The sequence below is a fragment of the Oncorhynchus tshawytscha genome, linkage group LG33, assembly GCF_018296145.1.
Source record: "Oncorhynchus tshawytscha isolate Ot180627B linkage group LG33, Otsh_v2.0, whole genome shotgun sequence".
In the NCBI taxonomy this organism is placed as follows: Eukaryota; Metazoa; Chordata; class Actinopteri; order Salmoniformes; family Salmonidae; genus Oncorhynchus; species Oncorhynchus tshawytscha.
Genome location: NC_056461.1, coordinates 3,795,713 through 3,808,017, shown reverse-complemented (window position 1 = coordinate 3,808,017; position 12,305 = coordinate 3,795,713). Strand labels below are relative to the sequence as shown.

Here is a 12,305-nt window from a genome sequence, read left to right as displayed (position 1 = left end):
CCTGGAACCTAGGAAATCTCCGACTTCAAGACAACCCCCCCCCGATCAGAGGTCGGGCTGCCTTCTGAGAAGTGAGTGAGTAAACTTCCACTACCAACCATTATAATTGGCCAACGTGCAATCCATGGAAAATAAAATGGATAATCTACGATTAAGACTATCCTACCAACGGGACATTAAAAACGAATATATTATATTTCGCAGAGTCATGGCTGAACGACAACGGGGATAATATAAAGCTGGCTGGGTTTATTGTGCAACGGCAGGGCAGAGAAGCTACGTCAGTTAAGATGAGGGGTGGGGGTGTGTCTATTTGTCAATAACAGCTGGTGCGCAATGTCTAATATTAAAGAAGTCTTGAGGTATTGCTCACCTGAGGTAGAGTACCTTATGATAAGCTGTAGACCACACTATCTACCAAGAGAGTTCTCATATAGATTATTCGTAGCCATCTATTTACCACCACAAACCGATGCTGGCACTAAGACCCCACTCAACGAGCTGCAAGCAAACAAGAATATGCTCATCCAGAAGCGGCGCTCCTTGTGGTCGGGGACTTTAATGCAGGCAAACAAAACCCGTTTTACTTCATTTCTATAAGCATGCCACGTGCAACCAGAGGGAGATTTTTTTTTTAAACATCTAGACCACCTTTACTCCACATACTGAGACGCATACAAAGCTCTCCCTCGCACCCCATTTGGAAAATAATTCCTGCTGACAAGTAGAAACGAAAGCAGGAAGTACCAGTGACTTGCTCAATACGAAAGTGGTCAGTTGATGCGGATGCTACAGGACTTTTGCTAGCACAGACTGGAATATGTTCAGGGATTCATCCAATGGCATTGAGGAGTATACCACCTCAATCGCCAGCTTCATCAATAAGTGCATCGAGGACGTCGTCCCCACAGTGACCATACGTACATTTCCCAACCAGAAGCCATGGATTACAGGCAACATCTACTTCAAGCTAAGAACTGCCGGTTTCAAGGAGCGGGACACTAATCCGGACGCATATAAGAAATCCTGCTATGCCCTCAGACAAACCATCAAACAGGCAAAGCATCCATACAGGATTACGATTGAATCCTACTACACCGGCTCTGACGCTCGCCGGATGTGGCAGGGCTTGCAAACTATCACGGACGACAAAGGGAAACCCAGCCGTGAGCTGCCCAGTGACGCGAGCCTAGCAGACGAGCTAAATGCATGCAAGCAACAGCTGTTCCGGGCGACTGTGTGATCACGCTGACATTTTCAACTTCTCCCTGTCCAAGTCTGTAATACCTACATGTTTCAAGCAGACCATCATAGTCCCTGTGCCCAAGGAAGCCAAAGTAACCTGCCTAAATGATTACCGCTCCGTAGCACTCACATGGGTAGCCATGAAGTGCTTTGAAAGGCTGGACATGGCGCACATCAACATCATTATCCCAGAAACCCTAGACCCACTACAATTCGCATACCTCCCCAACAGATCCACAGACGACGCAATCTCAATCGCACTCCACACTGCCCTTTCCCACCTGGACAAAAGGACCACCTATGTGAGAATGCTGTTCATTGACTACAGCTCAGCGTTCAACACCATACTGCCCACAAAGCTCAAAAGGCAGCTTCTAACCCCAAGTCATAATACTGCTGAATAAATAATTAAAATGGCCAACCGGACTATTTACATTGACACCACCACCCCCCATTTGTTTTTTTCACTGCAGCCATGTGCTGTCTATGATCTATGCATAGTCACTTCACACATACCTACATGCACAAATGACCTTGACTAACCTGTACCCCCAAACATTGACTCGGTACTGGTACCCCGTGTATATAGCCTTGTTATTTTTTATAATGTTTTACTTTATTTTCTAAATATTTCCTTAACTCTATTTCTTGAACTGCATTGTTGGTTAAGGGTTTGTAAGTAAGCGTTCCACGGTAAGGTCTACTACACCTGTTGTATTCGGCGCATGTGACAAATAAAATATGATTTGAAGCATAAGTATCGTTAGTCGCTGTGACATGAAATACGAGTTAAAGTGTAACCAATGTGTAATAACTACGTAATACAATTATTGTCATTGGTCAACAAGCTCATTTAACGCGTTAGATAGTGTTATTTTCAGGTGGTTATTGGCCACCTATGGAACGCCGTTTGGGTCTTTGCATGTCAAAAAATATACACGTCAAATAAGCTTGCTGACCAATCAGGACCTGAATATGACCTACAGTCACATAATAATTTAACGCGTATATAACATTTTAACGTAGTTATTACACAATGACTAGACTATCACTCATATTCCATATGTCAAAACGATTCATCCATACGTATGCTATGATGCTGCAAAAGTTGTCTCGCGCATCTACAGTGCTGGTCATAAAGAAAGCTAGCTGATGGGTGCAAACAATGTTCTTCCCCAAAAACAGCAAAACGACATAATCTGTTTCAGTAGCTATAGTTACCTAGCTAACTATATAGCTAGGTGTCATCATCTAAAATAACCCTAATTTATAAGACAATTCGTATTTGATTAATGTCGGGGGTCGAACCCATCTATGTGAAGCAGGCCACAATAAGGATTAGCATAATCGTGGACTTTGCGGTTAGCCTTTAAAATAAAAGTGTCATTGACAGTGATGCAAATGAATACAAATAGTAGAAGTATGCCATAATTGAATAGGTCATGCTAAACGAGGTTGGAATGTTATATAAAAATCAACAAAATACAATAATTTGTAAATTTGACAAAAATCTGTTAGAATCACACTGGATGTATAGAATTGCATTGGGGGCATACTTATTTCACTGTACAGCCTTACCTATTGATTGTGGCTCAATAACATGAGATATCAGTCTACTCAGTGACACCCAGAGAATATTAGCGTCGTAGCTCTTATTGCGGGACTCTGAAACATCTGAATTGAACCACATTTGCCAACTTATGTGTATTGAACACTATTCACGAGGAAAAACAATACTGCGTAGATGTTTTGGAGTCTGATAACTCTGAGGAGGACGTTGGGCAAAAATATATTGGGTATTGATCCTACAACGCTAATATTGGTGTAAACTCTTCACAGTTGTGTTCTGTGGGTGTCACCGAGTGGACTGATACCCCATTTCATTGCTTCACATTCCAACCTTGTTTAACATGATCTAGTCTAAGGGCCTCCCGGGTGGCGCAGTGGTTAATGGCGCTGTCTTGCAGCGCCACCAGAGACTCCGTGGGGTGATGCACAATCGGCCTAGTGTCGTCCGGGTTAGGGAGGGCTTGGCCGGAAGGGATAGCCTTGTCTCAGCACCAGTGACTCCTGTGTCGGGCCGGGCGCAGTGCACGCTAACCAAGGTTGCCAGGTGCACGGTGTTTCCTCCGACACATTGGTGCGGCTGGCTTCTGGGTTGGATGCGCGCTGTGTTAAGAAGCAGTGCGGCTTGGTTGGGTTGTGTATCGGAGGACGCATGACTTTCAACCTTTGTCTCTCCCGAGTCCGTACGGGAGTTGTAGCGATGAGACAAGATAGTAGCTACTAACAATTGGAGACCACGAAAACAAACATGATCTAGTCTTAATATGGCATGATTCCACCATTTGTAACCTTCAGCATCACTTTCAAATGGGTACTTTTATTTTGAAGGCAAACGCCACTATTGTGCCTAATCCTTATTCTGGCTAGCTTCACTAACTGGCTGCTTATAACGAACGTTAGCTTTGGGAAACAGGGTTGACGAATTCCTGGCTGCTGACATTACCATTATTAGCTGACACATCACCAGATACACCAACAGCTTGTCTGTTATTTGACGTGTCAAAGTGTTATTTGATGTATCAATTTTACACGTGAAGACCCACATCGGCGTTCGTCAACAAGCTTATTTAACGCCTCAGATAGTGTTATGTGAAGTATCTTTCTGACACTCAAAGACCGAAACGAGATTCCAGATGCTGCGTTAAAGACCACTGGGAACTCGGAAAAAAACGATCACGAATCGAGAATAATCATTTTTTCACGGTCAACTGACTCGGAATACCAAGTCGGAAACTGGGACTCTTTCTAAAACATCAGACTTTCCGACCTGAAGATCATGATTTTAAATGTTTTTTTTCTTCCGAGTTCCCAGTTTTCTTGAAAGCACCAACAATCGGACCCCTCCCTTGTTAGAGTCAATGTTAAGAGTTGAACCGCTAGGGCCAAAAAGAGTTCGATTTACTACTACTAAAACACCAAAATATATCACTTTTGCAACGAACCGTTAAAATAAAGACCAGAATTTACGTGTTTCTCTTTAACTAAGCCTAAAACATGTTTTTTTCTTCATGAAAGTTACTAAAATAATACAACTTCCAGTTGTTTATTAGCTAGCTAGCTAGCAAGCAGTCTAGCTAATAGCTAATTAACGTTGGCTAACTAACAGTAACGAGCTAACGTTAGCTAGCTAGTGCTAACCACTAGTTACAGGAGGCTAATCGTCACAAATGAGCTAGTAAGCATAGACAGTTCGACGAATTCCTGGCTGCTGACATTACCATTATTAGCTGACACATATCACCAGATACACCAACGGCTTGTCTGTTATCAAGTTAGCCCATTCAATACTAAACGGTAATGGGACCGGCTGTACGATGGATATATCGCCTTGGTTCTCGAGAAGTACTAACAAGTCATCACATTCTGCATCATCCGTGAATATCATAAAACGTGGAGAGCAGCCAGATGACATTATTTTAGCTAATAGCTAGCTAAGTTAGCTTGCTACATTTAGCTAGCTAACCAATGATTATTCACAGGTCAACAAACATTTTTCTTTGTCATTACCGGAAGATTCATAATTCTGTCTTCGCCCTTCCAACTGTTTAACGATTCTTCTGGTTATAAAGAAGGTTTGTCTAGAATCTAGATCGTATCCTCTTTGTCCTTTCGTTATTCCACTGAAGTTGTTAAAGCCAGAGAGGAAGAGGCGAGAGGTTTTACTCCGCCCAAAATCTGCCCACGAAGTGAAGAGTTTTTGCATGGAGGTCAATGAGAGAGTGTTGAATTTGGTCAACAAAAAATGTAATAACTTATTTGATCAATATACACCCAGCAAAAATATAAAGTGATTTCATGAGCTGAAATAAAATATCCCAGAAATGTCCCATAAACACAAAAAGCTTATTTGGTCTCAAATGTTGTGCACATATTTGTTTACATCCCTGTTAGTGATCATTTGTCCTTTGCCAAGATAATCCATCAGCATGGCAGGTGTGGCATATCAAGAAGCTGATTAAACAGCATGGTCATTACACAGGTGCACTTTGTGCTTGGGACAAAAGGCCACTCTAAAATGTGCAGTTTTGTCACACAACACAATGCCACAGATGTCTCAAGTTGAGGGAGCGTGCAATTGGAATGCTGACGGCAGGAATATCCACCAGAGCTGTTGCAAGATAATTTAATGTTCATTTCTCTAACATAAGCCACCACCAAAGTCATTTTAGAGGATTTGGTATTACGTCCAACCGGCCTCACAACTGCAGTCCACATGTAAACACACCAGCCCAAGAACTCCACATCCGGCTTCTTCCCCTGCGGGTTTGTCTGAGACCAGCCACCCAGACAGCTGTTGAAACTGAGTTTGCACAACCAAAGAATTTCTGCACAAACTGTCAGAAACCGTCTTAGGGCAGGTCACCGGTGTGCTCGTCGTCCTCACCATAACTGACTTCCACCTTCGATGGCCACTGGCATACATGAGAAGTGTGATCTTCACAGATTAATCCCAGTTTCAACTGGACAGGGCAGATGGTGTTGTGTGGGTGAGCGGTTTGCTGATGTCAATGTTGTGAACAGAGTGCCCAATGATGGCGGTGGGGTTATGGTATGGGCAGGCATAAGCATAAGCTACGGACAACAAACACAATTGCATTTTATCGATGGCAATTTAAATGGACAGACATACCATCACGAGATCCTGGGGTCCATTGTCATGCCATTCATCTGCGTCCATCACCTCATGTTTCAGAATGTTAATGCACGTCCCAAGGATCTGTACACAATTCCTGGAAGATGAAAATGTAACAGTACCTCCGTGTCCTGCATTCTCACCAGACATGTCACCACCCATTGAGCATGTTTGGGATGCTCTGGATTGACGTGTACGAAAGCGTGTTCCAGTTCCCGGCAATATCCAGCAACTTCTCCCAGCCATTGAAGAGGAGTGGGACAACATTCCACAGGCCACAATCAACAGCCTGATCAACCCAAAGCGTAGGAGATGTGTCTCACTGCATGAGGCAAATCAAATTTATTTATATAGCCCTTCGTACATCAGCTGATATCTCAAAGTGCTGTACAGAAACCCAGCCTAAAACCCCAAATAGCAAGCAATGCAGGTGTAGAAGCACGGTGGCTAGGAAAAACTCCCTAGAAAGGCCAAAACCTAGGAAGAACCCTAGAGAGGAACCAGGCTATGTGGGGTGGCCAGTCCTCTTATGGCTGTGCAGGGTGGAAATTATAACAGAACATGGCCAAGATGTTCAAATGTTCATAAATGACCAGCATGGTCAAATAATAATAATCACAGTAGTTGTCGAGGGTGCAGCAAGTCAGCACCTCAGGAGTAAATGTCAGTTGGCTTTTCATAGCTAATCATTAAGAGTATCTCTACAGATCCTGCTGTCTCTAGAGAGTTGAAAACAGCAGGTCTGGGACAGGTAGTACGTCCGGTGAACAGGTCAGGATTCCATAGGCGCAGGCAGAACAGTTGAAACTGGAACAGCAGCACAGCCAGGTGGACTGGGGACAGCAAGGAGTCATCATGCCAGGTAGTCCTGAGGCATGGTCCTAGGGCTCACGTCCTCCGGGAGAGAGAGAAAGAGAGAATTAGTGAGAGCATACTTAAATTCACACAGGACACCGGATAAGACAGGAGAAGTACTCCAGATATAACAAACTGACCCTAGCCCCCCGACACATAAACTACTGCAGCATAAATACTGGAGGCTGAGACAGGAGGGGTCAGGAGACACTGTGGCCCCGTCCGATGATACCCCCGGACAGGGCCAAACAGGAAGGATATAACCCCACCCACTTTGCCAAAGCACAGCCCTCACACCACTACAGGGATATCTTCAACCACCAACCTACCATCCTGAGACAAGGCCGAGTATAGACCACAAAGATCTCCGCCACAGCTCAACCCAAGGGGGGAGCCAACCCAGACAGGAAGATCACGTCAGTGACTCAACCCACTCAAGTGACGCACCCCTCCTAGGAACGGCATGAAAGAGCACCAGTAAGCCAGTGACTCAGCCCCTGTAATAGGGTTAGAGGCAGAGAATCGCCATGGAGAGAGGGGAACTGGCCAGGCAGAGGCAGCAAGGGTGGTTCGTTGCTCCAGAGCCTTTCCGTTCACCTTCACGCTCCTGGGCCAGACTACACTTAATCATATGACCCACTGAAGAGATGAGTCTTCAGTAAAGACTTAAAGGTTGAGACCGAGTCTGCGTCTCTCACATGGGTAGGCAGACCATTCCATAAAAATGGAGCTCTATAGGAGAAAGCCCTGCCTCCAGCTGTTTGCTTAGAAATTCTAGAGACAATTAGGAGGCCTGCATCTTCTGACCGTAGCGTACGTGTAGGTATGTACAGCAGGACCAAATCAGAAAGATAGGTAGGAGCAAGCCCATGTAATGCTTTGTAGGTTAGCAGTTAAACCTTGAAATCAGCCCTTGCCTTGAAAGGAAGCCAGTGTAGGGAGGCTAGCACTGGAGTAATATGATCACATTTTTGGGTTCTAGTCAGGATTCTAGCAGCCGTATTTAGCACTTTTTGCAATGTTACGTAGATGGATAAAAGCTGACCTTGAAACAGTCTTGATATGTCGAAAGAGAGATCAGGGTCCAGAGTAACACCGAGGTCCTTCACAGTTTTATTTGAGACGACTGTACAACCATCAAGATTAATTGTCAGATTCAACAGAAGATCTCTTTGTTTCTTGGGACCTAGAACAAGCATCTCTGTTTTGTCCGAGTTTAAAAGTAGAAAGTTTGCAGCCATCCACTTCCTTATGTCTGAAACACAGGCTTCTAGCGAGGGCAATTTTGGGGCCTCACCATGTTTCATTGAAATGTACAGCTGTGTGTCATCCGCATAGCAGTGAAAGTTAACAACCATCCTTATTAGGGTGCAATTGTAGAGTGGATATGGTAAAGTGTCTAATTGAACACGTTGAGAAGTACCAAAGATATTGCTTATGTGGAAGAACTTAACAACATTGTCGATATCTATTCTAACTGCAGCTTTCTTCTTCGTTGATAAAAAGACAAGAAACAGCCACGGATCAATGGCGAGCATTAATGGGTATAACTTGATATAACTAAATGCCTATATCAGAAAGTGCACTCTACAATTGCACCCTAATAAGGATGGTTGCGAATCCACCAGACTGAGTGATAGATCCAAGATGGATGCAGGAGTGAAAACTGCAAAAACTGTTTTAACAAAGATAGTCTATTATATTGACAAGATAGTCAAGTGACCGCTCTAACAATGGAATTATATATCCTCAAAGATGGAAGGCAGACGGGAGGTGAGATCAGGTGGGACCATTCTAGCCAATGAGAGGGTAGATATGGGTGTGACCAACAGGCCATAGAGATAGATAGAGGACTCATCTTTGTATCTGTGCCATTACAGTGTCTGAAACAGCATGGGCAGCTCCATTGAGGCTTTATCCATTTTAAAGTAGTACATTTTCTTCTTCATTGGCTGATTGCTCACAGCTCATAGGAATCCCCACCCAGTTGACTACTTTAAAATGGTGGAAGACCTCAATTCCAATTCCTTGCTAAAAATGGGTTATATCCATGATGAGTCCTCTCTCTATGACAACAGGCTCTAATATAATGTATAAAGTTATTTTTTAAAGTTGCCAAAATGCCATATGCGTCCACATACATCAATGCATTCATAACAACATTAATTAATTAACATTACTACACTTACACTGAACTAAAATATAAACTCAACATGCAAGAATGTCAAAGATTTTACTGAGTTACAGTTCATATAAGAAAATCAGTCAATTGAAATAAATTCATTTGGCCCTAATCTATGGATTTCACATGACTGGGAATACAGATATGCATCTGTTGGTCAGAGAAACCTTTAAAAAAGTAGGGGTGTGGATCATAAAACCAGTCAGTATCTGGTGTGACCATCGTGTTCGCCTTAGCAATCTAACTAGGATAAAGACCTCCTCCATTCCTGCCAATATTGAAAGAGATCGTGATACCTCACATCTCAAAAGAGGGCTACTTAATGTTAGATCCCTTACTTCAAAGGCAGTTATAGTCATTGAACTAATCACTGATCATAATCTTGATGTGATTGGCCTGACTGAACATGGCTTAAACCGGATGAATTTACTGTGTTAAATGAGGCCTCACCTCCTGGTTACACTAGTGACCATATCCCCCGTGCATCCCGCAAAGGCGGTCTGGAACGGTCTGCCTACCCATGTCAGAGACGCAAACTCGGTCTCAACCTTTAAGTCCTTACTGAAGACTTATCTCTTCAGTGGGTCATATGATTGAGTGTAGTCTGGCCCAGGAGTGGGAAGGTGAACGGAAAGGCTCTGGAGCAACGAACCGCCCTTGCTGTCTCTGCCTGGCCGGTTCCCCTCTTCCCACTGGGATTCTCTGCCTCTAACCCTATTACAGGGGCTGAGTCACTGGCTTACTGGGGCTCTCTCATGCCGTCCCTGGAAGGGGTGCGTCACCTGAGTGGGTTGATTCACTGATGTGGTCATCCTGTCTGGGTGATGAGCTGTGTTGCTTTTACGCCAAACATAACGTTTTGCATTGTTGCCAAAAAGTTCAATTTTGGTTTCATCTGACCAGAGCACCTTCTTCCACATGTTTGGTGTGTCTCCCAGGTGGCTTGTGGCAAACTTTAAATGACACTTTTTATGGATATCTTTAAGAAATGGCTTTCTTCTTGCCACTCTTCCATAAAGGCCAGATTTGTGCAATATACGACTGATTGTTGTCCTATGCATGGCAGTTTTATATCTTTATGTTTGAAGCCTGAAATGTGGCAAAAGGTCGCAAAGTTCAAGGGGGCTGAATACTTTCGCAAGGCACTGTACCTGCTGGAGCGCATGCTACGGGTGGGTGTTGCTATGGTGACCATTGAGCTGAGATAAGGAGGGGCTTTACCTAGCAAATACTTATAGATGACCTGGAACCAGTGGGTTTGGCGACGGATAAGTTGTGAGGGCCAGCCAACGAGAGCATACAGGTCACAGTGGTGGGTAGTATATGGGGCTTTGGTGACAAAACGGATGGCACTGTGATGGACTACATCCAGTTTGCTGAGTAGAGTGTTGTAAATGACATCGCCGAAGTCAAGGATCGGTAGGATAGTCAGTTTTACGAGGTTATGTTTGGCGGCATGAGTGAAGGAGGCTCTGTTGTGAAATAGGAAGCCGATTCTAGATTTAATTTTGGATTGGAGATGCTTAATGTGAGTCTGGAAGGAGAGTTTACAGTCTAACCAGACACCTAGGTGTTTGTAGTTGTCCACATATTCTAAATCAGATTAGTGTCCAGAGTGTCCAGAGTAGTGATGCTAGTCGGGCGGGAGGCCAGCAATCGGTTGAAGAGCATGCAATTAGTTTTACTAGCATTTGGAGGCCACGGAATGAGTTGTATGGCGTTCAAGCTCGTTTGGAGGTTTGGAGGCAGAATGGTGTATACAGAATGGTGTCGTCTGCGTAGAGGTGGATCAGAGAATCACCAGCAGCAAGAGCGACATCATTGATATAAACAGAGGATAGATAGAGACTACCAGATGTCCGGACAACAGGCCTCCTCTCGGAGGACCTGAGCCCTAGGACCATGCCCCAGGACTACCTGACATGATGACTCCTTGCTGTCCCCAGTCCACCTGGCCGTGCTGCTGCTCCAGTTTCAACTGACCTGAGCCCTAGAACCATGCCCCAGGACTACCTGACATGATGACTCCTTGCTGTCCCCAGTCCACCTGACCGTGCTGCTGCTCCAGTTTCAATTGTTCTGCCTTATTATTATACGACCATGCTGGTCATTTATGAACATTTGAACATCTTGGCCATGTTCTGTTATAATCTCCACCCGACACAGCCAGAAGAGGACTGGCCACCCCACATAGCCTGGTTCCTCTCTAGGGTTCTTCCTAGGTTTTGGCCTTTCTAGGGAGTTTTTCCTAGCCACCGTGCTTCTACACCTGCATTGCTTGCAGTTTGGGGTTTTAGGCTGGGTTTCTGTACAGCACTTTGAGATATCAGCTGATGTACGAAGGGCTATATAAATAAATTTGATTTGATTTGATTTGATTAAAACTCGTTTTTCAACCACTCCACAAATTTCTTGTTAACAAACTATAGTTTTGGCAAGTCGGTTAGGACATCTACTTTGTGTCATTTTTCTAATAATTCACTGTATCACAATTCCAGTGGGTCCAACGTTTACACTAAGTTGACTGTGCCTTTAAACAGCTTGGAAAATTCCAGAAAATTATGCCATGGTTTTAGAAGCTTCTGATAGGCTAATTGATATCATTTGAGTAATTTGGAGGTGTACCTGTGGATGTATTTCAAGGCCTACCTTCAAACGCAGTGCCTCTTTGCTTGACATCATGGGAAAATCAAAAGAAATGAGCCAAGACCTCAGAAAAATAATTGTAGACCTCCACAAGTCTGGTTCATCCTTGGGAGCAATTTCCAAATGCCTGAAGGAACCACGTTCATCTGTACAAACAATAGTCCATGGGTATAAACACCATGGGACCACATAGCCATCATACCGCTCAGGAAGGAGGACATAACCTGAAAGACTGCTCAGCAAGGAAGAAGTCACTGATCCAAAATCACCGTAAAAAGCCAGACTACAGTGGGAAAGTTCGTATTTTTGGAAAAATGTCCTCTGGTCTGATGAAACAAAAATAGAACTGTATGGCCATAATAACTATCGTTATTTTTGGAGGAAAAAGGGGGAGGCTTGCAAGCCGAAGAACACCATCCCTACCGTGATGTAACAACGGGGGTGGCAGCATCATGTTGTGGGGCGTTTTGCTGCAGGAGGGACTGGTGCACTTCACAAAATAGATGGCATCAGGAGGGAGTAAAATTATGTGGATATATTGAAGCAACATCTCAAGACATCAGTCAGGAAGTTAAAGCTTGGTCGCAAATGGGTCTTCCAAATGGACAATGACCCCAAGCATACTTCCAAAGTGGTGGCAAAATGGCTTAAGGACAACGAAGTCAAGGTTTTGGAGTG

The 12,305-nt window shown here is 44.1% G+C and overlaps 1 protein-coding gene across 4 annotated transcripts in view; it reads right to left on the bottom strand.

Moving 5' to 3' along the window:
- The window catches only part of LOC112230768 (zinc finger FYVE domain-containing protein 16), a 46,679-nt gene extending 41,700 nt beyond the window's left edge, over positions 1-4,979 (bottom strand). For 3 of the 4 annotated variants that reach the window (XR_002950371.2, XM_024397043.2, XM_024397045.2), the window contains exon 1: positions 4,819-4,979. The gene's annotated coding sequence lies outside the window, so the exon portion shown is untranslated. Of the gene's footprint in view, positions 1-4,529; positions 4,599-4,818 lie in introns of those variants that run through there. The other variant, XM_024397044.2, reaches the window with a different exon arrangement.
- Positions 4,980-12,305: the final 7,326 nt, after the last annotated feature.